This window comes from Ambystoma mexicanum, unplaced genomic scaffold, assembly GCF_040938575.1.
Source record: "Ambystoma mexicanum isolate Mex_15411 unplaced genomic scaffold, UKY_AmexF1_1 Mex_scaf1, whole genome shotgun sequence".
NCBI classification, from domain to species: domain Eukaryota; kingdom Metazoa; phylum Chordata; class Amphibia; order Caudata; family Ambystomatidae; genus Ambystoma; species Ambystoma mexicanum.
In genome coordinates, this window is record NW_027182324.1 from 3822655 (window position 1) to 3849036 (window position 26382).

The 26382-nt window shown below is 40.9% G+C and overlaps 3 non-coding genes across 3 annotated transcripts; all 3 read left to right on the forward strand.

The window, feature by feature from the left end:
• Positions 1–8174: 8174 nt before the first annotated feature.
• TRNAT-AGU (transfer RNA threonine (anticodon AGU)) lies at positions 8175–8248 on the forward strand. The gene has a single exon. It is a non-coding gene; the product is annotated as a tRNA-Thr (tRNA).
• Positions 8249–11540: 3292 nt separating this feature from the next.
• On the forward strand, positions 11541–11614 carry TRNAT-AGU (transfer RNA threonine (anticodon AGU)). Its single transcript has one exon. It is a non-coding gene; the product is annotated as a tRNA-Thr (tRNA).
• Positions 11615–17419: 5805 nt separating this feature from the next.
• TRNAT-AGU (transfer RNA threonine (anticodon AGU)) lies at positions 17420–17493 on the forward strand. Its single transcript has one exon. It is a non-coding gene; the product is annotated as a tRNA-Thr (tRNA).
• The last annotated feature ends 8889 nt before the right edge of the window (positions 17494–26382 follow it).

Sequence of the window (26382 nt, forward strand, 5' to 3'; positions counted from 1 at the left end):
AAGGTTGCGATGCCATCAGAAATAGCACATATTAGAATGAGCAATTCATATTTCCTGCTTAATTTTTTGTAAAAGAAGCAAAGGTACGCCTGAACAGGGACTTGAACCCTGGACCCTCAGATTAAAAGTCTGATGCTCTACCGACTGAGCTATCCATGCACATGAATCACTGCCATTTGAAACTTGATTTTCACTCTACAGCACCTCCATACATGGCTACCTCACTGGTCAATAAAGGAAATGAATTACTAGTGCATTACACACATTTTGACACTGGAGACATAACTTTTTTCAGTCATTCCGTATCCAGATATAGAGATTTGCAGCATCTAGGACTTTAATGTTCACCCACTTACGGATTTGAATGTTTTGCCACATTCATGAGTGCAAACTTGCTCCCCAGTAAAGACGAACATGTGCTCCTCAATGCACACACTGGGCAATGCAGTCCACTCTAAATCGACGATTAATGACATGCTCGTTTTGTGCAATGGAGTTTCAGTCAATTGGAAAACATTTTGAAAATTTATATTGCAACAGAAGCCCAGCCTTAAAAAAGTGGATTTCACTTCTGATTGATTACATGAGGAAGGAAAGGAGACCAGATGCAAAAAAGGGGCTGTGGCTTAGTTGGTTAAAGCGCCTGTCTAGTAAACAGGAGATCCTGAGTTCGAATCTCAGCAGCGCCTGTCTGCTTTTTTTTCGACCAATCTGTCTCCCCAATATTAAAACTTTGTACAAAGATTGCTATTTCATGCTATTTAGAAGCACAGTCAGGCTTGAAATGTTGGCAAAGCATCCAAGAACTCTGGACTCCACTACCTTAGAGTCATATTGCCCAAGGTTGCGATGCCATCAGAAACAGCACATATTAGAATGAGCAATTCATATTTCCTGCTTAATTTTTTGTAAAAGAAGCAAAGGTACGCCTGAACAGGGACATGAACCCTGGACCCTCAGATTAAAAGTCTGATGCTCTACCGACTGAGCTATCCAGGCACAGGGATCACTGCCCATTTGAAACTTGATTTTCACTCTACAGCACCTCCATACATGGCTACCTCACTGGTCAATAAAGGAAATGAATTACTAGTGCATTACACACATTTTGACACTGGAGACATAACTTTTTTCAGTCATTCCGTATCCAGATATAGAGATTTGCAGCATCTAGGACTTTAATGTTCACCCACTTACGGATTTGAATGTTTTGCCACATTCATGAGTGCAAACTTGCTCCCCAGTAAATACGAACATGTGCTCCTCAATGCACACACTGGGCAATGCAGTCCACTCTAAATCGACGATTAATGACATGCTCGTTTTGTGCAATGGAGTTTCAGTCAATTGGAAAACATTTTGAAAAGTTATATTGCAACAGAAGCCCAGCCTTAAAAAAGTGGATTTCACTTCTAAATGATTACATGAGGAAGGAAAGGAGACCAGATGCAAAAAAGGTGCTGTGGCTTAGTTGGTTAAAGCGCCTGTCTAGTAAACAGGAGATCCTGAGTTAGAATCTCAGCAGCGCCTGTCTGCTTTTTTTCGACCAATCTGTCTCCCCAATATTAAAACTTTGTACAAAGATTGCTATTTCATGCTATTTAGAAGCACAGTCAGGCTTGATATGTTGGCAAAGCATCCAAGAACTCTGGACTCCACTACCTTAGAGTCATATTGCCCAAGGTTGCGATGCCATCAGAAATAGCACATATTAGAATGAGCAATTCATATTTCCTGCTTAATTTTTTGTAAAAGAAGCAAAGGTACGCCTGAACAGGGACTTGAACCCTGGACCCTCAGATTAAAAGTCTGATGCTCTACCGACTGAGCTATCCATGCACATGGACCACTGCCATTTGAAACTTGATTTTCACTCTACAGCACCTCCATACATGGCTACCTCACTGGTCAATAAAGGAAATGAATTACTAGTGCATTACACACATTTTGACACTGGAGACATAACTTTTTTCAGTCATTCCGTATCCAGATATAGAGATTTGCAGCATCTAGGACTTTAATGTTCACCCACTTACGGATTTGAATGTTTTGCCACATTCATGAGTGCAAACTTGCTCCCCAGTAAATACGAACATGTGCTCCTCAATGCACACACTGGGCAATGCAGTCCACTCTAAATCGACGATTAATGACATGCTCGTTTTGTGCAATGGAGTTTCAGTCAATTGGAAAACATTTTGAAAAGTTATATTGCAACAGAAGCCCAGCCTTAAAAAAGTGGATTTCACTTCTAAATGATTACACGAGGAAGGAAAGGAGACCAGATGCAAAAAAGGTGCTGTGGCTTAGTTGGTTAAAGCGCCTGTCTAGTAAACAGGAGATCCTGAGTTAGAATCTCAGCAGCGCATGTCTGCTTTTTTTCGACCAATCTGTCTCCCCAATATTAAAACTTTGTACAAAGATTGCTATTTCATGCTATTTAGAAGCACAGTCAGGCTTGATATGTTGGCAAAGCATCCAAGAACTCTGGACTCCACTACCTTAGAGTCATATTGCCCAAGGTTGCGATGCCATCAGAAATAGCACATATTAGAATGAGCAATTCATATTTCCTGCTTAATTTTTTGTAAAAGAAGCAAAGGTACGCCTGAACAGGGACTTGAACCCTGGACCCTCAGATTAAAAGTCTGATGCTCTACCGACTGAGCTATCCAGTCACAGGGATCACTGCCCATTTGAAACTTGATTTTCACTCTACAGCACCTCCATACATGGCTACCTCACTGGTCAATAAAGGAAATGAATTACTAGTGCATTACACACATTTTGACACTGGAGACATAACTTTTTTCAGTCATTCCGTATCCAGATATAGAGATTTGCAGCATCTAGGACTTTAATGTTCACCCACTTACGGATTTGAATGTTTTGCCACATTCATGAGTGCAAACTTGCTCCCCAGTAAAGACGAACATGTGCTCCTCAATGCACACACTGGGCAATGCAGTCCACTCTAAATCGACGATTAATGACATGCTCGTTTTGTGCAATGGAGTTTCAGTCAATTGGAAAACATTTTGAAAAGTTATATTGCAACAGAAGCCCAGCCTTAAAAAAGTGGATTTCACTTCTGATTGATTACATGAGGAAGGAAAGGAGACCAGATGCAAAAAAGGGGCTGTGGCTTAGTTGGTTAAAGCGCCTGTCTAGTAAACAGGAGATCCTGAGTTCGAATCTCAGCAGCGCCTGTCTGCTTTTTTTTCGACCAATCTGTCTCCCCAATATTAAAACTTTGTACAAAGATTGCTATTTCATGCTATTTAGAAGCACAGTCAGGCTTGAAATGTTGGCAAAGCATCCAAGAACTCTGGACTCCACTACCTTAGAGTCATATTGCCCAAGGTTGCGATGCCATCAGAAACAGCACATATTAGAATGAGCAATTCATATTTCCTGCTTAATTTTTTGTAAACGAAGCAAAGGTACGCCTGAACAGGGACTTGAACCCTGGACCCTCAGATTAAAAGTCTGATGCTCTACCGACTGAGCTATCCAGGCACAGGGATCACTGCCCATTTGAAACTTGATTTTCACTCTACAGCACCTCCATACATGGCTACCTCACTGGTCAATAAAGGAAATGAATTACTAGTGCATTACACACATTTCGACACTGGAGACATAACTTTTTTCAGTCATTCCGTATCCAGATATAGAGATTTGCAGCATCTAGGACTTTAATGTTCACCCACTTACGGATTTGAATGTTTTGCCACATTCATGAGTGCAAACTTGCTCCCCAGTAAATACGAACATGTGCTCCTCAATGCACACACTGGGCAATGCAGTCCACTCTAAATCGACGATTAATGACATGCTCGTTTTGTGCAATGGAGTTTCAGTCAATTGGAAAACATTTTGAAAAGTTATATTGCAACAGAAGCCCAGCCTTAAAAAAGTGGATTTCACTTCTAAATGATTACATGAGGAAGGAAAGGAGACCAGATGCAAAAAAGGTGCTGTGGCTTAGTTGGTTAAAGCGCCTGTCTAGTAAACAGGAGATCCTGAGTTAGAATCTCAGCAGCGCCTGTCTGCTTTTTTTCGACCAATCTGTCTCCCCAATATTAAAACTTTGTACAAAGATTGCTATTTCATGCTATTTAGAAGCACAGTCAGGCTTGATATGTTGGCAAAGCATCCAAGAACTCTGGACTCCACTACCTTAGAGTCATATTGCCCAAGGTTGCGATGCCATCAGAAATAGCACATATTAGAATGAGCAATTCATATTTCCTGCTTAATTTTTTGTAAAAGAAGCAAAGGTACGCCTGAACAGGGACTTGAACCCTGGACCCTCAGATTAAAAGTCTGATGCTCTACCGACTGAGCTATCCATGCACATGAATCACTGCCATTTGAAACTTGATTTTCACTCTACAGCACCTCCATACATGGCTACCTCACTGGTCAATAAAGGAAATGAATTACTAGTGCATTACACACATTTTGACACTGGAGACATAACTTTTTTCAGTCATTCCGTATCCAGATATAGAGATTTGCAGCATCTAGGACTTTAATGTTCACCCACTTACGGATTTGAATGTTTTGCCACATTCATGAGTGCAAACTTGCTCCCCAGTAAAGACGAACATGTGCTCCTCAATGCACACACTGGGCAATGCAGTCCACTCTAAATCGACGATTAATGACATGCTCGTTTTGTGCAATGGAGTTTCAGTCAATTGGAAAACATTTTGAAAAGTTATATTGCAACAGAAGCCCAGCCTTAAAAAAGTGGATTTCACTTCTAAATGATTACATGAGGAAGGAAAGGAGACCAGATGCAAAAAAGGTGCTGTGGCTTAGTTGGTTAAAGCGCCTGTCTAGTAAACAGGAGATCCTGAGTTAGAATCTCAGCAGCGCCTGTCTGCTTTTTTTCGACCAATCTGTCTCCCCAATATTAAAACTTTGTACAAAGATTGCTATTTCATGCTATTTAGAAGCACAGTCAGGCTTGATATGTTGGCAAAGCATCCAAGAACTCTGGACTCCACTACCTTAGAGTCATATTGCCCAAGGTTGCGATGCCATCAGAAATAGCACATATTAGAATGAGCAATTCATATTTCCTGCTTAATTTTTTGTAAAAGAAGCAAAGGTACGCCTGAACAGGGACTTGAACCCTGGACCCTCAGATTAAAAGTCTGATGCTCTACCGACTGAGCTATCCATGCACATGAATCACTGCCATTTGAAACTTGATTTTCACTCTACAGCACCTCCATACATGGCTACCTCACTGGTCAATAAAGGAAATGAATTACTAGTGCATTACACACATTTTGACACTGGAGACATAACTTTTTTCAGTCATTCCGTATCCAGATATAGAGATTTGCAGCATCTAGGACTTTAATGTTCACCCACTTACGGATTTGAATGTTTTGCCACATTCATGAGTGCAAACTTGCTCCCCAGTAAAGACGAACATGTGCTCCTCAATGCACACACTGGGCAATGCAGTCCACTCTAAATCGACGATTAATGACATGCTCGTTTTGTGCAATGGAGTTTCAGTCAATTGGAAAACATTTTGAAAATTTATATTGCAACAGAAGCCCAGCCTTAAAAAAGTGGATTTCACTTCTGATTGATTACATGAGGAAGGAAAGGAGACCAGATGCAAAAAAGGGGCTGTGGCTTAGTTGGTTAAAGCGCCTGTCTAGTAAACAGGAGATCCTGAGTTCGAATCTCAGCAGCGCCTGTCTGCTTTTTTTTCGACCAATCTGTCTCCCCAATATTAAAACTTTGTACAAAGATTGCTATTTCATGCTATTTAGAAGCACAGTCAGGCTTGAAATGTTGGCAAAGCATCCAAGAACTCTGGACTCCACTACCTTAGAGTCATATTGCCCAAGGTTGCGATGCCATCAGAAACAGCACATATTAGAATGAGCAATTCATATTTCCTGCTTAATTTTTTGTAAAAGAAGCAAAGGTACGCCTGAACAGGGACATGAACCCTGGACCCTCAGATTAAAAGTCTGATGCTCTACCGACTGAGCTATCCAGGCACAGGGATCACTGCCCATTTGAAACTTGATTTTCACTCTACAGCACCTCCATACATGGCTACCTCACTGGTCAATAAAGGAAATGAATTACTAGTGCATTACACACATTTTGACACTGGAGACATAACTTTTTTCAGTCATTCCGTATCCAGATATAGAGATTTGCAGCATCTAGGACTTTAATGTTCACCCACTTACGGATTTGAATGTTTTGCCACATTCATGAGTGCAAACTTGCTCCCCAGTAAATACGAACATGTGCTCCTCAATGCACACACTGGGCAATGCAGTCCACTCTAAATCGACGATTAATGACATGCTCGTTTTGTGCAATGGAGTTTCAGTCAATTGGAAAACATTTTGAAAAGTTATATTGCAACAGAAGCCCAGCCTTAAAAAAGTGGATTTCACTTCTAAATGATTACATGAGGAAGGAAAGGAGACCAGATGCAAAAAAGGTGCTGTGGCTTAGTTGGTTAAAGCGCCTGTCTAGTAAACAGGAGATCCTGAGTTAGAATCTCAGCAGCGCCTGTCTGCTTTTTTTCGACCAATCTGTCTCCCCAATATTAAAACTTTGTACAAAGATTGCTATTTCATGCTATTTAGAAGCACAGTCAGGCTTGATATGTTGGCAAAGCATCCAAGAACTCTGGACTCCACTACCTTAGAGTCATATTGCCCAAGGTTGCGATGCCATCAGAAATAGCACATATTAGAATGAGCAATTCATATTTCCTGCTTAATTTTTTGTAAAAGAAGCAAAGGTACTCCTGAACAGGGACTTGAACCCTGGACCCTCAGATTAAAAGTCTGATGCTCTACCGACTGAACTATCCATGCACATGGACCACTGCCATTTGAAACTTGATTTTCACTCTACAGCACCTCCATACATGGCTACCTCACTGGTCAATAAAGGAAATGAATTACTAGTGCATTACACACATTTTGACACTGGAGACATAACTTTTTTCAGTCATTCCGTATCCAGATATAGAGATTTGCAGCATCTAGGACTTTAATGTTCACCCACTTACGGATTTGAATGTTTTGCCACATTCATGAGTGCAAACTTGCTCCCCAGTAAATACGAACATGTGCTCCTCAATGCACACACTGGGCAATGCAGTCCACTCTAAATCGACGATTAATGACATGCTCGTTTTGTGCAATGGAGTTTCAGTCAATTGGAAAACATTTTGAAAAGTTATATTGCAACAGAAGCCCAGCCTTAAAAAAGTGGATTTCACTTCTAAATGATTACACGAGGAAGGAAAGGAGACCAGATGCAAAAAAGGTGCTGTGGCTTAGTTGGTTAAAGCGCCTGTCTAGTAAACAGGCGATCCTGAGTTAGAATCTCAGCAGCGCATGTCTGCTTTTTTTCGACCAATCTGTCTCCCCAATATTAAAACTTTGTACAAAGATTGCTATTTCATGCTATTTAGAAGCACAGTCAGGCTTGATATGTTGGCAAAGCATCCAAGAACTCTGGACTCCACTACCTTAGAGTCATATTGCCCAAGGTTGCGATGCCATCAGAAATAGCACATATTAGAATGAGCAATTCATATTTCCTGCTTAATTTTTTGTAAAAGAAGCAAAGGTACGCCTGAACAGGGACTTGAACCCTGGACCCTCAGATTAAAAGTCTGATGCTCTACCGACTGAGCTATCCAGGCACAGGGATCACTGCCCATTTGAAACTTGATTTTCACTCTACAGCACCTCCATACATGGCTACCTCACTGGTCAATAAAGGAAATGAATTACTAGTGCATTACACACATTTCGACACTGGAGACATAACTTTTTTCAGTCATTCCGTATCCAGATATAGAGATTTGCAGCATCTAGGACTTTAATGTTCACCCACTTACGGATTTGAATGTTTTGCCACATTCATGAGTGCAAACTTGCTCCCCAGTAAAGACGAACATGTGCTCCTCAATGCACACACTGGGCAATGCAGTCCACTCTAAATCGACGATTAATGACATGCTTGTTTTGTGCAATGGAGTTTCAGTCAATTGGAAAACATTTTGAAAAGTTATATTGCAACAGAAGCCCAGCCTTAAAAAAGTGGATTTCACTTCTAAATGATTACATGAGGAAGGAAAGGAGACCAGATGCAAAAAAGGTGCTGTGGCTTAGTTGGTTAAAGCGCCTGTCTAGTAAACAGGAGATCCTGAGTTCGAATCTCAGCAGCGCCTGTCTGCTTTTTTTCGACCAATCTGTCTCCCCAATATTAAAACTTTGTACAAAGATTGCTATTTCATGCTATTTAAAAACAGTCAGGCTTCATATGTTGGCAAAGCATCCAAGAACTCTGGACTCCACTACCTTAGAGTCATATTGCCCAAGGTTGCGATGCCATCAGAAATAGCACATATTAGAATGAGCAATTCATATTTCCTGCTTAATTTTTTGTAAAAGAAGCAAAGGTACGCCTGAACAGGGACTTGAACCCTGGACCCTCAGATTAAAAGTCTGATGCTCTACCGACTGAGCTATCCAGGCACATGGATCACTGCCATTTGAAACTTGATTTTCACTCTACAGCACCTCCATACATGGCTACCTCACTGGTCAATAAAGGAAATGAATTACTAGTGCATTACACACATTTTGACACTGGAGACATAACTTTTTTCAGTCATTCCGTATCCAGATATAGAGATTTGCAGCATCTAGGACTTTAATGTTCACCCACTTACGGATTTGAATGTTTTGCCACATTCATGAGTGCAAACTTGCTCCCCAGTAAATACGAACATGTGCTCCTCAATGCACACACTGGGCAATGCAGTCCACTCTAAATCGACGATTAATGACATGCTCGTTTTGTGCAATGGAGTCTCAGTCAATTGGAAAACATTTGGAAAAGTTATATTGCAACAGAAGCCCAGCCTTAAAAAAGTGGATTTCACTTCTAAATGATTACATGAGGAAGGAAAGGAGACCAGATGCAAAAAAGGTGCTATGGCTTAGTTGGTTAAAGCGCCTGTCTAGTAAACAGGAGATCCTGAGTTAGAATCTCAGCAGCGCATGTCTGCTTTTTTTCGACCAATCTGTCTCCCCAATATTAAAATATTAAAACTTTGTACAAAGATTGCTATTTCATGCTATTTAGAAGCACAGTCAGGCTTGATATGTTGGCAAAGCATCCAAGAACTCTGGACTCCACTACCTTAGAGTCATATTGCCCAAGGTTGCGATGCCATCAGAAATAGCACATATTAGAATGAGCAATTCATATTTCCTGCTTAATTTTTTGTAAAAGAAGCAAAGGTACGCCTGAACAGGGACTTGAACCCTGGACCCTCAGATTAAAAGTCTGATGCTCTACCGACTGAGCTATCCATGCACATGGATCACTGCCATTTGAAACTTGATTTTCACTCTACAGCACCTCCATACATGGCTACCTCACTGGTCAATAAAGGAAATGAATTACTAGTGCATTACACACATTTTGACACTGGAGACATAACTTTTTTCAGTCATTCCGTATCCAGATATAGAGATTTGCAGCATCTAGGACTTTAATGTTCACCCACTTACGGATTTGAATGTTTTGCCACATTCATGAGTGCAAACTTGCTCCCCAGTAAAGACGAACATGTGCTCCTCAATGCACACACTGGGCAATGCAGTCCACTCTAAATCGACGATTAATGACATGCTCGTTTTGTGCAATGGAGTTTCAGTCAATTGGAAAACATTTTGAAAAGTTATATTGCAACAGAAGCCCAGCCTTAAAAAAGTGGATTTCACTTCTGATTGATTACATGAGGAAGGAAAGGAGACCAGATGCAAAAAAGGGGCTGTGGCTTAGTTGGTTAAAGCGCCTGTCTAGTAAACAGGAGATCCTGAGTTCGAATCTCAGCAGCGCCTGTCTGCTTTTTTTTCGACCAATCTGTCTCCCCAATATTAAAACTTTGTACAAAGATTGCTATTTCATGCTATTTAGAAGCACAGTAAGGCTTGAAATGTTGGCAAAGCATCCAAGAACTCTGGACTCCACTACCTTAGAGTCATATTGCCCAAGGTTGCGATGCCATCAGAAACAGCACATATTAGAATGAGCAATTCATATTTCCTGCTTAATTTTTTGTAAAAGAAGCAAAGGTACGCCTGAACAGGGACTTGAACCCTGGACCCTCAGATTAAAAGTCTGATGCTCTACCGACTGAGCTATCCAGGCACAGGGATCACTGCCCATTTGAAACTTGATTTTCACTCTACAGCACCTCCATACATGGCTACCTCACTGGTCAATAAAGGAAATGAATTACTAGTGCATTACACACATTTCGACACTGGAGACATAACTTTTTTCAGTCATTCCGTATCCAGATATAGAGATTTGCAGCATCTAGGACTTTAATGTTCACCCACTTACGGATTTGAATGTTTTGCCACATTCATGAGTGCAAACTTGCTCCCCAGTAAATACGAACATGTGCTCCTCAATGCACACACTGGGCAATGCAGTCCACTCTAAATCGACGATTAATGACATGCTCGTTTTGTGCAATGGAGTTTCAGTCAATTGGAAAACATTTTGAAAAGTTATATTGCAACAGAAGCCCAGCCTTAAAAAAGTGGATTTCACTTCTGATTGATTACACGAGGAAGGAAAGGAGACCAGATGCAAAAAAGGGGCTGTGGCTTAGTTGGTTAAAGCGCCTGTCTAGTAAACAGGAGATCCTGAGTTCGAATCTCAGCAGCACCTGTCTGCTTTTTTTTCGACCAATCTGTCTCCCCAATATTAAAACTTTGTACAAAGATTGCTATTTCATGCTATTTAGAAGCACAGTCAGGCTTGAAATGTTGGCAAAGCATCCAAGAACTCTGGACTCCACTACCTTAGAGTCATATTGCCCAAGGTTGCGATGCCATCAGAAACAGCACATATTAGAATGAGCAATTCATATTTCCTGCTTAATTTTTTGTAAAAGAAGCAAAGGTACGCCTGAACAGGGACTTGAACCCTGGACCCTCAGATTAAAAGTCTGATGTTCTACCGACTGAGCTATCCAGGCACAGGGATCACTGCCCATTTGAAACTTGATTTTCACTCTACAGCACCTCCATACATGGCTACCTCACTGGTCAATAAAGGAAATGAATTACTAGTGCATTACACACATTTCGACACTGGAGACATAACTTTTTTCAGTCATTCCGTATCCAGATATAGAGATTTGCAGCATCTAGGACTTTAATGTTCACCCACTTACGGATTTGAATGTTTTGCCACATTCATGAGTGCAAACTTGCTCCCCAGTAAAGACGAACATGTGCTCCTCAATGCACACACTGGGCAATGCAGTCCACTCTAAATCGACGATTAATGACATGCTTGTTTTGTGCAATGGAGTTTCAGTCAATTGGAAAACATTTTGAAAAGTTATATTGCAACAGAAGCCCAGCCTTAAAAAAGTGGATTTCACTTCTAAATGATTACATGAGGAAGGAAAGGAGACCAGATGCAAAAAAGGTGCTGTGGCTTAGTTGGTTAAAGCGCCTGTCTAGTAAACAGGAGATCCTGAGTTCGAATCTCAGCAGCGCCTGTCTGCTTTTTTTCGACCAATCTGTCTCCCCAATATTAAAACTTTGTACAAAGATTGCTATTTCATGCTATTTAGAAGCACAGTCAGGCTTCATATGTTGGCAAAGCATCCAAGAACTCTGGACTCCACTACCTTAGAGTCATATTGCCCAAGGTTGCGATGCCATCAGAAATAGCACATATTAGAATGAGCAATTCATATTTCCTGCTTAATTTTTTGTAAAAGAAGCAAAGGTACGCCTGAACAGGGACTTGAACCCTGGACCCTCAGATTAAAAGTCTGATGCTCTACCGACTGAGCTATCCAGGCACATGGATCACTGCCATTTGAAACTTGATTTTCACTCTACAGCACCTCCATACATGGCTACCTCACTGGTCAATAAAGGAAATGAATTACTAGTGCATTACACACATTTTGACACTGGAGACATAACTTTTTTCAGTCATTCCGTATCCAGATATAGAGATTTGCAGCATCTAGGACTTTAATGTTCACCCACTTACGGATTTGAATGTTTTGCCACATTCATGAGTGCAAACTTGCTCCCCAGTAAATACGAACATGTGCTCCTCAATGCACACACTGGGCAATGCAGTCCACTCTAAATCGACGATTAATGACATGCTCGTTTTGTGCAATGGAGTTTCAGTCAATTGGAAAACATTTTGAAAAGTTATATTGCAACAGAAGCCCAGCCTTAAAAAAGTGGATTTCACTTCTAAATGATTACATGAGGAAGGAAAGGAGACCAGATGCAAAAAAGGTGCTGTGGCTTAGTTGGTTAAAGCGCCTGTCTAGTAAACAGGAGATCCTGAGTTAGAATCTCAGCAGCGCCTGTCTGCTTTTTTTCGACCAATCTGTCTCCCCAATATTAAAACTTTGTACAAAGATTGCTATTTCATGCTATTTAGAAGCACAGTCAGGCTTGATATGTTGGCAAAGCATCCAAGAACTCTGGACTCCACTACCTTAGAGTCATATTGCCCAAGGTTGCGATGCCATCAGAAATAGCACATATTAGAATGAGCAATTCATATTTCCTGCTTAATTTTTTGTAAAAGAAGCAAAGGTACGCCTGAACAGGGACTTGAACCCTGGACCCTCAGATTAAAAGTCTGATGCTCTACCGACTGAGCTATCCATGCACATGGATCACTGCCATTTGAAACTTGATTTTCACTCTACAGCACCTCCATACATGGCTACCTCACTGGTCAATAAAGGAAATGAATTACTAGTGCATTACACACATTTTGACACTGGAGACATAACTTTTTTCAGTCATTCCGTATCCAGATATAGAGATTTGCAGCATCTAGGACTTTAATGTTCACCCACTTACGGATTTGAATGTTTTGCCACATTCATGAGTGCAAACTTGCTCCCCAGTAAATACGAACATGTGCTCCTCAATGCACACACTGGGCAATGCAGTCCACTCTAAATCGACGATTAATGACATGCTCGTTTTGTGCAATGGAGTTTCAGTCAATTGGAAAACATTTTGAAAAGTTATATTGCAACAGAAGCCCAGCCTTAAAAAAGTGGATTTCACTTCTAAATGATTACATGAGGAAGGAAAGGAGACCAGATGCAAAAAAGGTGCTGTGGCTTAGTTGGTTAAAGCGCCTGTCTAGTAAACAGGAGATCCTGAGTTAGAATCTCAGCAGCGCCTGTCTGCTTTTTTTCGACCAATCTGTCTCCCCAATATTAAAACTTTGTACAAAGATTGCTATTTCATGCTATTTAGAAGCACAGTCAGGCTTGATATGTTGGCAAAGCATCCAAGAACTCTGGACTCCACTACCTTAGAGTCATATTGCCCAAGGTTGCGATGCCATCAGAAATAGCACATATTAGAATGAGCAATTCATATTTCCTGCTTAATTTTTTGTAAAAGAAGCAAAGGTACGCCTGAACAGGGACTTGAACCCTGGACCCTCAGATTAAAAGTCTGATGCTCTACAGACTGAGCCATCCATGCACATGAATCACTGCCATTTGAAACTTGATTTTCACTCTACAGCACCTCCATACATGGCTACCTCACTGGTCAATAAAGGAAATGAATTACTAGTGCATTACACACATTTTGACACTGGAGACATAACTTTTTTCAGTCATTCCGTATCCAGATATAGAGATTTGCAGCATCTAGGACTTTAATGTTCACCCACTTACGGATTTGAATGTTTTGCCACATTCATGAGTGCAAACTTGCTCCCCAGTAAAGACGAACATGTGCTCCTCAATGCACACACTGGGCAATGCAGTCCACTCTAAATCGACGATTAATGACATGCTCGTTTTGTGCAATGGAGTTTCAGTCAATTGGAAAACATTTTGAAAATTTATATTGCAACAGAAGCCCAGCCTTAAAAAAGTGGATTTCACTTCTGATTGATTACATGAGGAAGGAAAGGAGACCAGATGCAAAAAAGGGGCTGTGGCTTAGTTGGTTAAAGCGCCTGTCTAGTAAACAGGAGATCCTGAGTTCGAATCTCAGCAGCGCCTGTCTGCTTTTTTTTCGACCAATCTGTCTCCCCAATATTAAAACTTTGTACAAAGATTGCTATTTCATGCTATTTAGAAGCACAGTCAGGCTTGAAATGTTGGCAAAGCATCCAAGAACTCTGGACTCCACTACCTTAGAGTCATATTGCCCAAGGTTGCGATGCCATCAGAAACAGCACATATTAGAATGAGCAATTCATATTTCCTGCTTAATTTTTTGTAAAAGAAGCAAAGGTACGCCTGAACAGGGACTTGAACCCTGGACCCTCAGATTAAAAGTCTGATGCTCTACCGACTGAGCTATCCAGGCACAGGGATCACTGCCCATTTGAAACTTGATTTTCACTCTACAGCACCTCCATACATGGCTACCTCACTGGTCAATAAAGGAAATGAATTACTAGTGCATTACACACATTTTGACACTGGAGACATAACTTTTTTCAGTCATTCCGTATCCAGATATAGAGATTTGCAGCATCTAGGACTTTAATGTTCACCCACTTACGGATTTGAATGTTTTGCCACATTCATGAGTGCAAACTTGCTCCCCAGTAAATACGAACATGTGCTCCTCAATGCACACACTGGGCAATGCAGTCCACTCTAAATCGACGATTAATGACATGCTCGTTTTGTGCAATGGAGTTTCAGTCAATTGGAAAACATTTTGAAAAGTTATATTGCAACAGAAGCCCAGCCTTAAAAAAGTGGATTTCACTTCTAAATGATTACATGAGGAAGGAAAGGAGACCAGATGCAAAAAAGGTGCTGTGGCTTAGTTGGTTAAAGCGCCTGTCTAATAAACAGGAGATCCTGAGTTAGAATCTCAGCAGCGCCTGTCTGCTTTTTTTCGACCAATCTGTCTCCCCAATATTAAAACTTTGTACAAAGATTGCTATTTCATGCTATTTAGAAGCACAGTCAGGCTTGATATGTTGGCAAAGCATCCAAGAACTCTGGACTCCACTACCTTAGAGTCATATTGCCCAAGGTTGCGATGCCATCAGAAATAGCACATATTAGAATGAGCAATTCATATTTCCTGCTTAATTTTTTGTAAAAGAAGCAAAGGTACGCCTGAACAGGGACTTGAACCCTGGACCCTCAGATTAAAAGTCTGATGCTCTACCGACTGAGCTATCCATGCACATGGATCACTGCCATTTGAAACTTGATTTTCACTCTACAGCACCTCCATACATGGCTACCTCACTGGTCAATAAAGGAAATGAATTACTAGTGCATTACACACATTTTGACACTGGAGACATAACTTTTTTCAGTCATTCCGTATCCAGATATAGAGATTTGCAGCATCTAGGACTTTAATGTTCACCCACTTACGGATTTGAATGTTTTGCCACATTCATGAGTGCAAACTTGCTCCCCAGTAAATACGAACATGTGCTCCTCAATGCACACACTGGGCAATGCAGTCCACTCTAAATCGACGATTAATGACATGCTCGTTTTGTGCAATGGAGTTTCAGTCAATTGGAAAACATTTTGAAAATTTATATTGCAACAGAAGCCCAGCCTTAAAAAAGTGGATTTCACTTCTGATTGATTACATGAGGAAGGAAAGGAGACCAGATGCAAAAAAGGGGCTGTGGCTTAGTTGGTTAAAGCGCCTGTCTAGTAAACAGGAGATCCTGAGTTCGAATCTCAGCAGCGCCTGTCTGCTTTTTTTTCGACCAATCTGTCTCCCCAATATTAAAACTTTGTACAAAGATTGCTATTTCATGCTATTTAGAAGCACAGTCAGGCTTGAAATGTTGGCAAAGCATCCAAGAACTCTGGACTCCACTACCTTAGAGTCATATTGCCCAAGGTTGCGATGCCATCAGAAACAGCACATATTAGAATGAGCAATTCATATTTCCTGCTTAATTTTTTGTAAAAGAAGCAAAGGTACGCCTGAACAGGGACTTGAACCCTGGACCCTCAGATTAAAAGTCTGATGCTCTACCGACTGAGCTATCCAGGCACAGGGATCACTGCCCATTTGAAACTTGATTTTCACTCTACAGCACCTCCATACATGGCTACCTCACTGGTCAATAAAGGAAATGAATTACTAGTGCATTACACACATTTTGACACTGGAGACATAACTTTTTTCAGTCATTCCGTATCCAGATATAGAGATTTGCAGCATCTAGGACTTTAATGTTCACCCACTTACGGATTTGAATGTTTTGCCACATTCATGAGTGCAAACTTGCTCCCCAGTAAAGACGAACATGTGCTCCTCAATGCACACACTGGGCAATGCAGTCCACTCTAAATCGACGATTAATGACATGCTCGTTTTGTGCAATGGAGTTTCAGTCAATTGGAAAACATTTTGAAAAGTTATATTGCAACAGAAGCCCAGCCTTAAAAAAGTGGATTTCACTTCTGATTGATTACATGAGGAAGGAAAGGAGACCAGATGCAAAAAAGGGGCTGTGGCTTAGTTGGTTAAAGCGCCTGTCTAGTAAACAGGAGATCCTGAGTTCGAATCTCAGCAGCGCCTGTCTGCTTTTTTTTCGACCAATCTGTCTCCCCAATATTAAAACTTTGTACAAAGATTGCTATTTCATGCTATTTAGAAGCACAGTAAGGCTTGAAATGTTGGCAAAGCATCCAAGAACTCTGGACTCCACTACCTTAGAGTCATATTGCCCAAGGTTGCGATGCCATCAGAAACAGCACATATTAGAATGAGCAATTCATATTTCCTGCTTAATTTTTTGTAAAAGAAGCAAAGGTACGCCTGAACAGGGACTTGAACCCTGGACCCTCAGATTAAAAGTCTGATGCTCTACCGACTGAGCTATCCAGGCACAGGGATCACTGCCCATTTGAAACTTGATTTTCACTCTACAGCACCTCCATACATGGCTACCTCACTGGTCAATAAAGGAAATGAATTACTAGTGCATTACACACATTTCGACACTGGAGACATAACTTTTTTCAGTCATTCCGTATCCAGATATAGAGATTTGCAGCATCTAGGACTTTAATGTTCACCCACTTACGGATTTGAATGTTTTGCCACATTCATGAGTGCAAACTTGCTCCCCAGTAAAGACGAACATGTGCTCCTCAATGCACACACTGGGCAATGCAGTCCACTCTAAATCGACGATTAATGACATGCTTGTTTTGTGCAATGGAGTTTCAGTCAATTGGAAAACATTTTGAAAAGTTATATTGCAACAGAAGCCCAGCCTTAAAAAAGTGGATTTCACTTCTAAATGATTACATGAGGAAGGAAAGGAGACCAGATGCAAAAAAGGTGCTGTGGCTTAGTTGGTTAAAGCGCCTGTCTAGTAAACAGGAGATCCTGAGTTCGAATCTCAGCAGCGCCTGTCTGCTTTTTTTCGACCAATCTGTCTCCCCAATATTAAAACTTTGTACAAAGATTGCTATTTCATGCTATTTAAAAACAGTCAGGCTTCATATGTTGGCAAAGCATCCAAGAACTCTGGACTCCACTACCTTAGAGTCATATTGCCCAAGGTTGCGATGCCATCAGAAATAGCACATATTAGAATGAGCAATTCATATTTCCTGCTTAATTTTTTGTAAAAGAAGCAAAGGTACGCCTGAACAGGGACTTGAACCCTGGACCCTCAGATTAAAAGTCTGATGCTCTACCGACTGAGCTATCCAGGCACATGGATCACTGCCATTTGAAACTTGATTTTCACTCTACAGCACCTCCATACATGGCTACCTCACTGGTCAATAAAGGAAATGAATTACTAGTGCATTACACACATTTTGACACTGGAGACATAACTTTTTTCAGTCATTCCGTATCCAGATATAGAGATTTGCAGCATCTAGGACTTTAATGTTCACCCACTTACGGATTTGAATGTTTTGCCACATTCATGAGTGCAAACTTGCTCCCCAGTAAATACGAACATGTGCTCCTCAATGCACACACTGGGCAATGCAGTCCACTCTAAATCGACGATTAATGACATGCTCGTTTTGTGCAATGGAGTCTCAGTCAATTGGAAAACATTTGGAAAAGTTATATTGCAACAGAAGCCCAGCCTTAAAAAAGTGGATTTCACTTCTAAATGATTACATGAGGAAGGAAAGGAGACCAGATGCAAAAAAGGTGCTATGGCTTAGTTGGTTAAAGCGCCTGTCTAGTAAACAGGAGATCCTGAGTTAGAATCTCAGCAGCGCCTGTCTGCTTTTTTTCGACCAATCTGTCTCCCCAATATTAAAACTTTGTACAAAGATTGCTATTTCATGCTATTTAGAAGCACAGTCAGGCTTGATATGTTGGCAAAGCATCCAAGAACTCTGGACTCCACTACCTTAGAGTCATATTGCCCAAGGTTGCGATGCCATCAGAAATAGCACATATTAGAATGAGCAATTCATATTTCCTGCTTAATTTTTTGTAAAAGAAGCAAAGGTACGCCTGAACAGGGACTTGAACCCTGGACCCTCAGATTAAAAGTCTGATGCTCTACCGACTGAGCTATCCATGCACATGGATCACTGCCATTTGAAACTTGATTTTCACTCTACAGCACCTCCATACATGGCTACCTCACTGGTCAATAAAGGAAATTAATTACTAGTGCATTACACACATTTTGACACTGGAGACATAACTTTTTTCAGTCATTCCGTATCCAGATATAGAGATTTGCAGCATGTAGGACTTTAATGTTCACCCACTTACGGATTTGAATGTTTTGCCACATTCATGAGTGCAAACTTGCTCCCCAGTAAATACGAACATGTGCTCCTCAATGCACACACTGGGCAATGCAGTCCACTCTAAATCGACGATTAATGACATGCTCGTTTTGTGCAATGGAGTTTCAGTCAATTGGAAAACATTTTGAAAAGTTATATTGCAACAGAAGCCCAGCCTTAAAAAAGTGGATTTCACTTCTAAATGATTACACGAGGAAGGAAAGGAGACCAGATGCAAAAAAGGTGCTGTGGCTTAGTTGGTTAAAGCGCCTGTCTAGTAAACAGGAGATCCTGAGTTAGAATCTCAGCAGCGCATGTCTGCTTTTTTTCGACCAATCTGTCTCCCCAATATTAAAACTTTGTACAAAGATTGCTATTTCATGCTATTTAGAAGCACAGTCAGGCTTGATATGTTGGCAAAGCATCCAAGAACTCTGGACTCCACTACCTTAGAGTCATATTGCCCAAGGTTGCGATGCCATCAGAAATAGCACATATTAGAATGAGCAATTCATATTTCCTGCTTAATTTTTTGTAAAAGAAGCAAAGGTACGCCTGAACAGGGACTTGAACCCTGGACCCTCAGATTAAAAGTCTGATGCTCTACCGACTGAGCTATCCATGCACATGGACCACTGCCATTTGAAACTTGATTTTCACTCTACAGCACCTCCATACATGGCTACCTCACTGGTCAATAAAGGAAATGAATTACTAGTGCATTACACACATTTTGACACTGGAGACATAACTTTTTTCAGTCATTCCGTATCCAGATATAGAGATTTGCAGCATCTAGGACTTTAATGTTCACCCACTTACGGATTTGAATGTTTTGCCACATTCATGAGTGCAAACTTGCTCCCCAGTAAATACGAACATGTGCTCCTCAATGCATAAACTGGGCAATGAGGTCCACTCTAAATCGACGATAAATGACATGCTCGTTTTGTGCAATGGAGTTTCAGTCAATTGGAAAACATTTTGAAAAGTTATATTGCAACAGAAGCCCAGCCTTAAAAAAGTGGATTTCACTTCTAAATGATTACACGAGGAAGGAAAGGAGACCAGATGCAAAAAAGGTGCTGTGGCTTAGTTGGTTAAAGCGCCTGTCTAGTAAACAGGAGATCCTGAGTTCGAATCTCAGCAGCGCATGTCTGCTTTTTTTCGACCAATCTGTCTCCCCAATATTAAAACTTTGTACAAAGATTGCTATTTCATGCTATTTAGAAGCACAGTCAGGCTTGATATGTTGGCAAAGCATCCAAGAACTCTGGACTCCACTACCTTAGAGTCATATTGCCCAAGGTTGCGATGCCATCAGAAATAGCACATATTAGAATGAGCAATTCATATTTCCTGCTTAATTTTTTGTAAAAGAAGCAAAGGTATGCCTGAACAGGGACTTGAACCCTGGACCCTCAGATTAAAAGTCTGATGCTCTACCGACTGAGCTATCCAGTCACAGGGATCACTGCCCATTTGAAACTTGATTTTCACTCTACAGCACCTCCATACATGGCTACCTCACTGGTCAATAAAGGAAATGAATTACTAGTGCATTACACACATTTTGACACTGGAGACATAACTTTTTTCAGTCATTCCGTATCCAGATATAGAGATTTGCAGCATCTAGGACTTTAATGTTCACCCACTTACGGATTTGAATGTTTTGCCACATTCATGAGTGCAAACTTGCTCCCCAGTAAAGACGAACATGTGCTCCTCAATGCACACACTGGGCAATGCAGTCCACTCTAAATCGACGATTAATGACATGCTCGTTTTGTGCAATGGAGTTTCAGTCAATTGGAAAACATTTTGAAAAGTTATATTGCAACAGAAGCCCAGCCTTAAAAAAGTGGATTTCACTTCTAAATGATTACATGAGGAAGGAAAGGAGACCAGATGCAAAAAAGGTGCTGTGGCTTAGTTGGTTAAAGCGCCTGTCTAGTAAACAGGAGATCCTGAGTTAGAATCTCAGCAGCGCCTGTCTGCTTTTTTTCGACCAATCTGTCTCCCCAATATTAAAACTTTGTACAAAGATTGCTATTTCATGCTATTTAGAAGCACAGTCAGGCTTGATATGTTGGCAAAGCATCCAAGAACTCTGGACTCCACTACCTTAGAGTCATATTGCCCAAGGTTGCGATGCCATCAGAAATAGCACATATTAGAATGAGCAATTCATATTTCCTGCTTAATTTTTTGTAAAAGAAGCAAAGGTACGCCTGAACAGGGACTTGAACCCTGGACCCTCAGATTAAAAGTCTGATGCTCTACCGACTGAGCTATCCATGCACATGAATCACTGCCATTTGAAACTTGATTTTCACTCTACAGCACCTCCATACATGGCTACCTCACTGGTCAATAAAGGAAATGAATTACTAGTGCATTACACACATTTTGACACTGGAGACATAACTTTTTTCAGTCATTCCGTATCCAGATATAGAGATTTGCAGCATCTAGGACTTTAATGTTCACCCACTTACGGATTTGAATGTTTTGCCACATTCATGAGTGCAAACTTGCTCCCCAGTAAAGACGAACATGTGCTCCTCAATGCACACACTGGGCAATGCAGTCCACTCTAAATCGACGATTAATGACATGCTCGTTTTGTGCAATGGAGTTTCAGTCAATTGGAAAACATTTTGAAAATTTATATTGCAACAGAAGCCCAGCCTTAAAAAAGTGGATTTCACTTCTGATTGATTACATGAGGAAGGAAAGGAGACCAGATGCAAAAAAGGGGCTGTGGCTTAGTTGGTTAAAGCGCCTGTCTAGTAAACAGGAGATCCTGAGTTCGAATCTCAGCAGCGCCTGTCTGCTTTTTTTTCGACCAATCTGTCTCCCCAATATTAAAACTTTGTACAAAGATTGCTATTTCATGCTATTTAGAAGCACAGTCAGGCTTGAAATGTTGGCAAAGCATCCAAGAACTCTGGACTCCACTACCTTAGAGTCATATTGCCCAAGGTTGCGATGCCATCAGAAACAGCACATATTAGAATGAGCAATTCATATTTCCTGCTTAATTTTTTGTAAAAGAAGCAAAGGTACGCCTGAACAGGGACATGAACCCTGGACCCTCAGATTAAAAGTCTGATGCTCTACCGACTGAGCTATCCAGGCACAGGGATCACTGCCCATTTGAAACTTGATTTTCACTCTACAGCACCTCCATACATGGCTACCTCACTGGTCAATAAAGGAAATGAATTACTAGTGCATTACACACATTTTGACACTGGAGACATAACTTTTTTCAGTCATTCCGTATCCAGATATAGAGATTTGCAGCATCTAGGACTTTAATGTTCACCCACTTACGGATTTGAATGTTTTGCCACATTCATGAGTGCAAACTTGCTCCCCAGTAAATACGAACATGTGCTCCTCAATGCACACACTGGGCAATGCAGTCCACTCTAAATCGACGATTAATGACATGCTCGTTTTGTGCAATGGAGTTTCAGTCAATTGGAAAACATTTTGAAAAGTTATATTGCAACAGAAGCCCAGCCTTAAAAAAGTGGATTTCACTTCTAAATGATTACATGAGGAAGGAAAGGAGACCAGATGCAAAAAAGGTGCTGTGGCTTAGTTGGTTAAAGCGCCTGTCTAGTAAACAGGAGATCCTGAGTTAGAATCTCAGCAGCGCCTGTCTGCTTTTTTTCGACCAATCTGTCTCCCCAATATTAAAACTTTGTACAAAGATTGCTATTTCATGCTATTTAGAAGCACAGTCAGGCTTGATATGTTGGCAAAGCATCCAAGAACTCTGGACTCCACTACCTTAGAGTCATATTGCCCAAGGTTGCGATGCCATCAGAAATAGCACATATTAGAATGAGCAATTCATATTTCCTGCTTAATTTTTTGTAAAAGAAGCAAAGGTACGCCTGAACAGGGACTTGAACCCTGGACCCTCAGATTAAAAGTCTGATGCTCTACCGACTGAGCTATCCATGCACATGGACCACTGCCATTTGAAACTTGATTTTCACTCTACAGCACCTCCATACATGGCTACCTCACTGGTCAATAAAGGAAATGAATTACTAGTGCATTACACACATTTTGACACTGGAGACATAACTTTTTTCAGTCATTCCGTATCCAGATATAGAGATTTGCAGCATCTAGGACTTTAATGTTCACCCACTTACGGATTTGAATGTTTTGCCACATTCATGAGTGCAAACTTGCTCCCCAGTAAATACGAACATGTGCTCCTCAATGCACACACTGGGCAATGCAGTCCACTCTAAATCGACGATTAATGACATGCTCGTTTTGTGCAATGGAGTTTCAGTCAATTGGAAAACATTTTGAAAAGTTATATTGCAACAGAAGCCCAGCCTTAAAAAAGTGGATTTCACTTCTAAATGATTACACGAGGAAGGAAAGGAGACCAGATGCAAAAAAGGTGCTGTGGCTTAGTTGGTTAAAGCGCCTGTCTAGTAAACAGGAGATCCTGAGTTAGAATCTCAGCAGCGCATGTCTGCTTTTTTTCGACCAATCTGTCTCCCCAATATTAAAACTTTGTACAAAGATTGCTATTTCATGCTATTTAGAAGCACAGTCAGGCTTGATATGTTGGCAAAGCATCCAAGAACTCTGGACTCCACTACCTTAGAGTCATATTGCCCAAGGTTGCGATGCCATCAGAAATAGCACATATTAGAATGAGCAATTCATATTTCCTGCTTAATTTTTTGTAAAAGAAGCAAAGGTACGCCTGAACAGGGACTTGAACCCTGGACCCTCAGATTAAAAGTCTGATGCTCTACCGACTGAGCTATCCAGTCACAGGGATCACTGCCCATTTGAAACTTGATTTTCACTCTACAGCACCTCCATACATGGCTACCTCACTGGTCAATAAAGGAAATGAATTACTAGTGCATTACACACATTTTGACACTGGAGACATAACTTTTTTCAGTCATTCCGTATCCAGATATAGAGATTTGCAGCATCTAGGACTTTAATGTTCACCCACTTACGGATTTGAATGTTTTGCCACATTCATGAGTGCAAACTTGCTCCCCAGTAAAGACGAACATGTGCTCCTCAATGCACACACTGGGCAATGCAGTCCACTCTAAATCGACGATTAATGACATGCTCGTTTTGTGCAATGGAGTTTCAGTCAATTGGAAAACATTTTGAAAAGTTATATTGCAACAGAAGCCCAGCCTTAAAAAAGTGGATTTCACTTCTGATTGATTACATGAGGAAGGAAAGGAGACCAGATGCAAAAAAGGGGCTGTGGCTTAGTTGGTTAAAGCGCCTGTCTAGTAAACAGGAGATCCTGAGTTCGAATCTCAGCAGCGCCTGTCTGCTTTTTTTTCGACCAATCTGTCTCCCCAATATTAAAACTTTGTACAAAGATTGCTATTTCATGCTATTTAGAAGCACAGTCAGGCTTGAAATGTTGGCAAAGCATCCAAGAACTCTGGACTCCACTACCTTAGAGTCATATTGCCCAAGGTTGCGATGCCATCAGAAACAGCACATATTAGAATGAGCAATTCATATTTCCTGCTTAATTTTTTGTAAAAGAAGCAAAGGTACGCCTGAACAGGGACTTGAACCCTGGACCCTCAGATTAAAAGTCTGATGCTCTACCGACTGAGCTATCCAGGCACAGGGATCACTGCCCATTTGAAACTTGATTTTCACTCTACAGCACCTCCATACATGGCTACCTCACTGGTCAATAAAGGAAATGAATTACTAGTGCATTACACACATTTCGACACTGGAGACATAACTTTTTTCAGTCATTCCGTATCCAGATATAGAGATTTGCAGCATCTAGGACTTTAATGTTCACCCACTTACGGATTTGAATGTTTTGCCACATTCATGAGTGCAAACTTGCTCCCCAGTAAATACGAACATGTGCTCCTCAATGCACACACTGGGCAATGCAGTCCACTCTAAATCGACGATTAATGACATGCTCGTTTTGTGCAATGGAGTTTCAGTCAATTGGAAAACATTTTGAAAATTTATATTGCAACAGAAGCCCAGCCTTAAAAAAGTGGATTTCACTTCTGATTGATTACATGAGGAAGGAAAGGAGACCAGATGCAAAAAAGGGGCTGTGGCTTAGTTGGTTAAAGCGCCTGTCTAGTAAACAGGAGATCCTGAGTTCGAATCTCAGCAGCGCCTGTCTGCTTTTTTTTCGACCAATCTGTCTCCCCAATATTAAAACTTTGTACAAAGATTGCTATTTCATGCTATTTAGAAGCACAGTCAGGCTTGAAATGTTGGCAAAGCATCCAAGAACTCTGGACTCCACTACCTTAGAGTCATATTGCCCAAGGTTGCGATGCCATCAGAAACAGCACATATTAGAATGAGCAATTCATATTTCCTGCTTAATTTTTTGTAAAAGAAGCAAAGGTACGCCTGAACAGGGACATGAACCCTGGACCCTCAGATTAAAAGTCTGATGCTCTACCGACTGAGCTATCCAGGCACAGGGATCACTGCCCATTTGAAACTTGATTTTCACTCTACAGCACCTCCATACATGGCTACCTCACTGGTCAATAAAGGAAATGAATTACTAGTGCATTACACACATTTTGACACTGGAGACATAACTTTTTTCAGTCATTCCGTATCCAGATATAGAGATTTGCAGCATCTAGGACTTTAATGTTCACCCACTTACGGATTTGAATGTTTTGCCACATTCATGAGTGCAAACTTGCTCCCCAGTAAATACGAACATGTGCTCCTCAATGCACACACTGGGCAATGCAGTCCACTCTAAATCGACGATTAATGACATGCTCGTTTTGTGCAATGGAGTTTCAGTCAATTGGAAAACATTTTGAAAAGTTATATTGCAACAGAAGCCCAGCCTTAAAAAAGTGGATTTCACTTCTAAATGATTACATGAGGAAGGAAAGGAGACCAGATGCAAAAAAGGTGCTGTGGCTTAGTTGGTTAAAGCGCCTGTCTAGTAAACAGGAGATCCTGAGTTAGAATCTCAGCAGCGCCTGTCTGCTTTTTTTCGACCAATCTGTCTCCCCAATATTAAAACTTTGTACAAAGATTGCTATTTCATGCTATTTAGAAGCACAGTCAGGCTTGATATGTTGGCAAAGCATCCAAGAACTCTGGACTCCACTACCTTAGAGTCATATTGCCCAAGGTTGCGATGCCATCAGAAATAGCACATATTAGAATGAGCAATTCATATTTCCTGCTTAATTTTTTGTAAAAGAAGCAAAGGTACGCCTGAACAGGGACTTGAACCCTGGACCCTCAGATTAAAAGTCTGATGCTCTACCGACTGAGCTATCCATGCACATGGACCACTGCCATTTGAAACTTGATTTTCACTCTACAGCACCTCCATACATGGCTACCTCACTGGTCAATAAAGGAAATGAATTACTAGTGCATTACACACATTTTGACACTGGAGACATAACTTTTTTCAGTCATTCCGTATCCAGATATAGAGATTTGCAGCATCTAGGACTTTAATG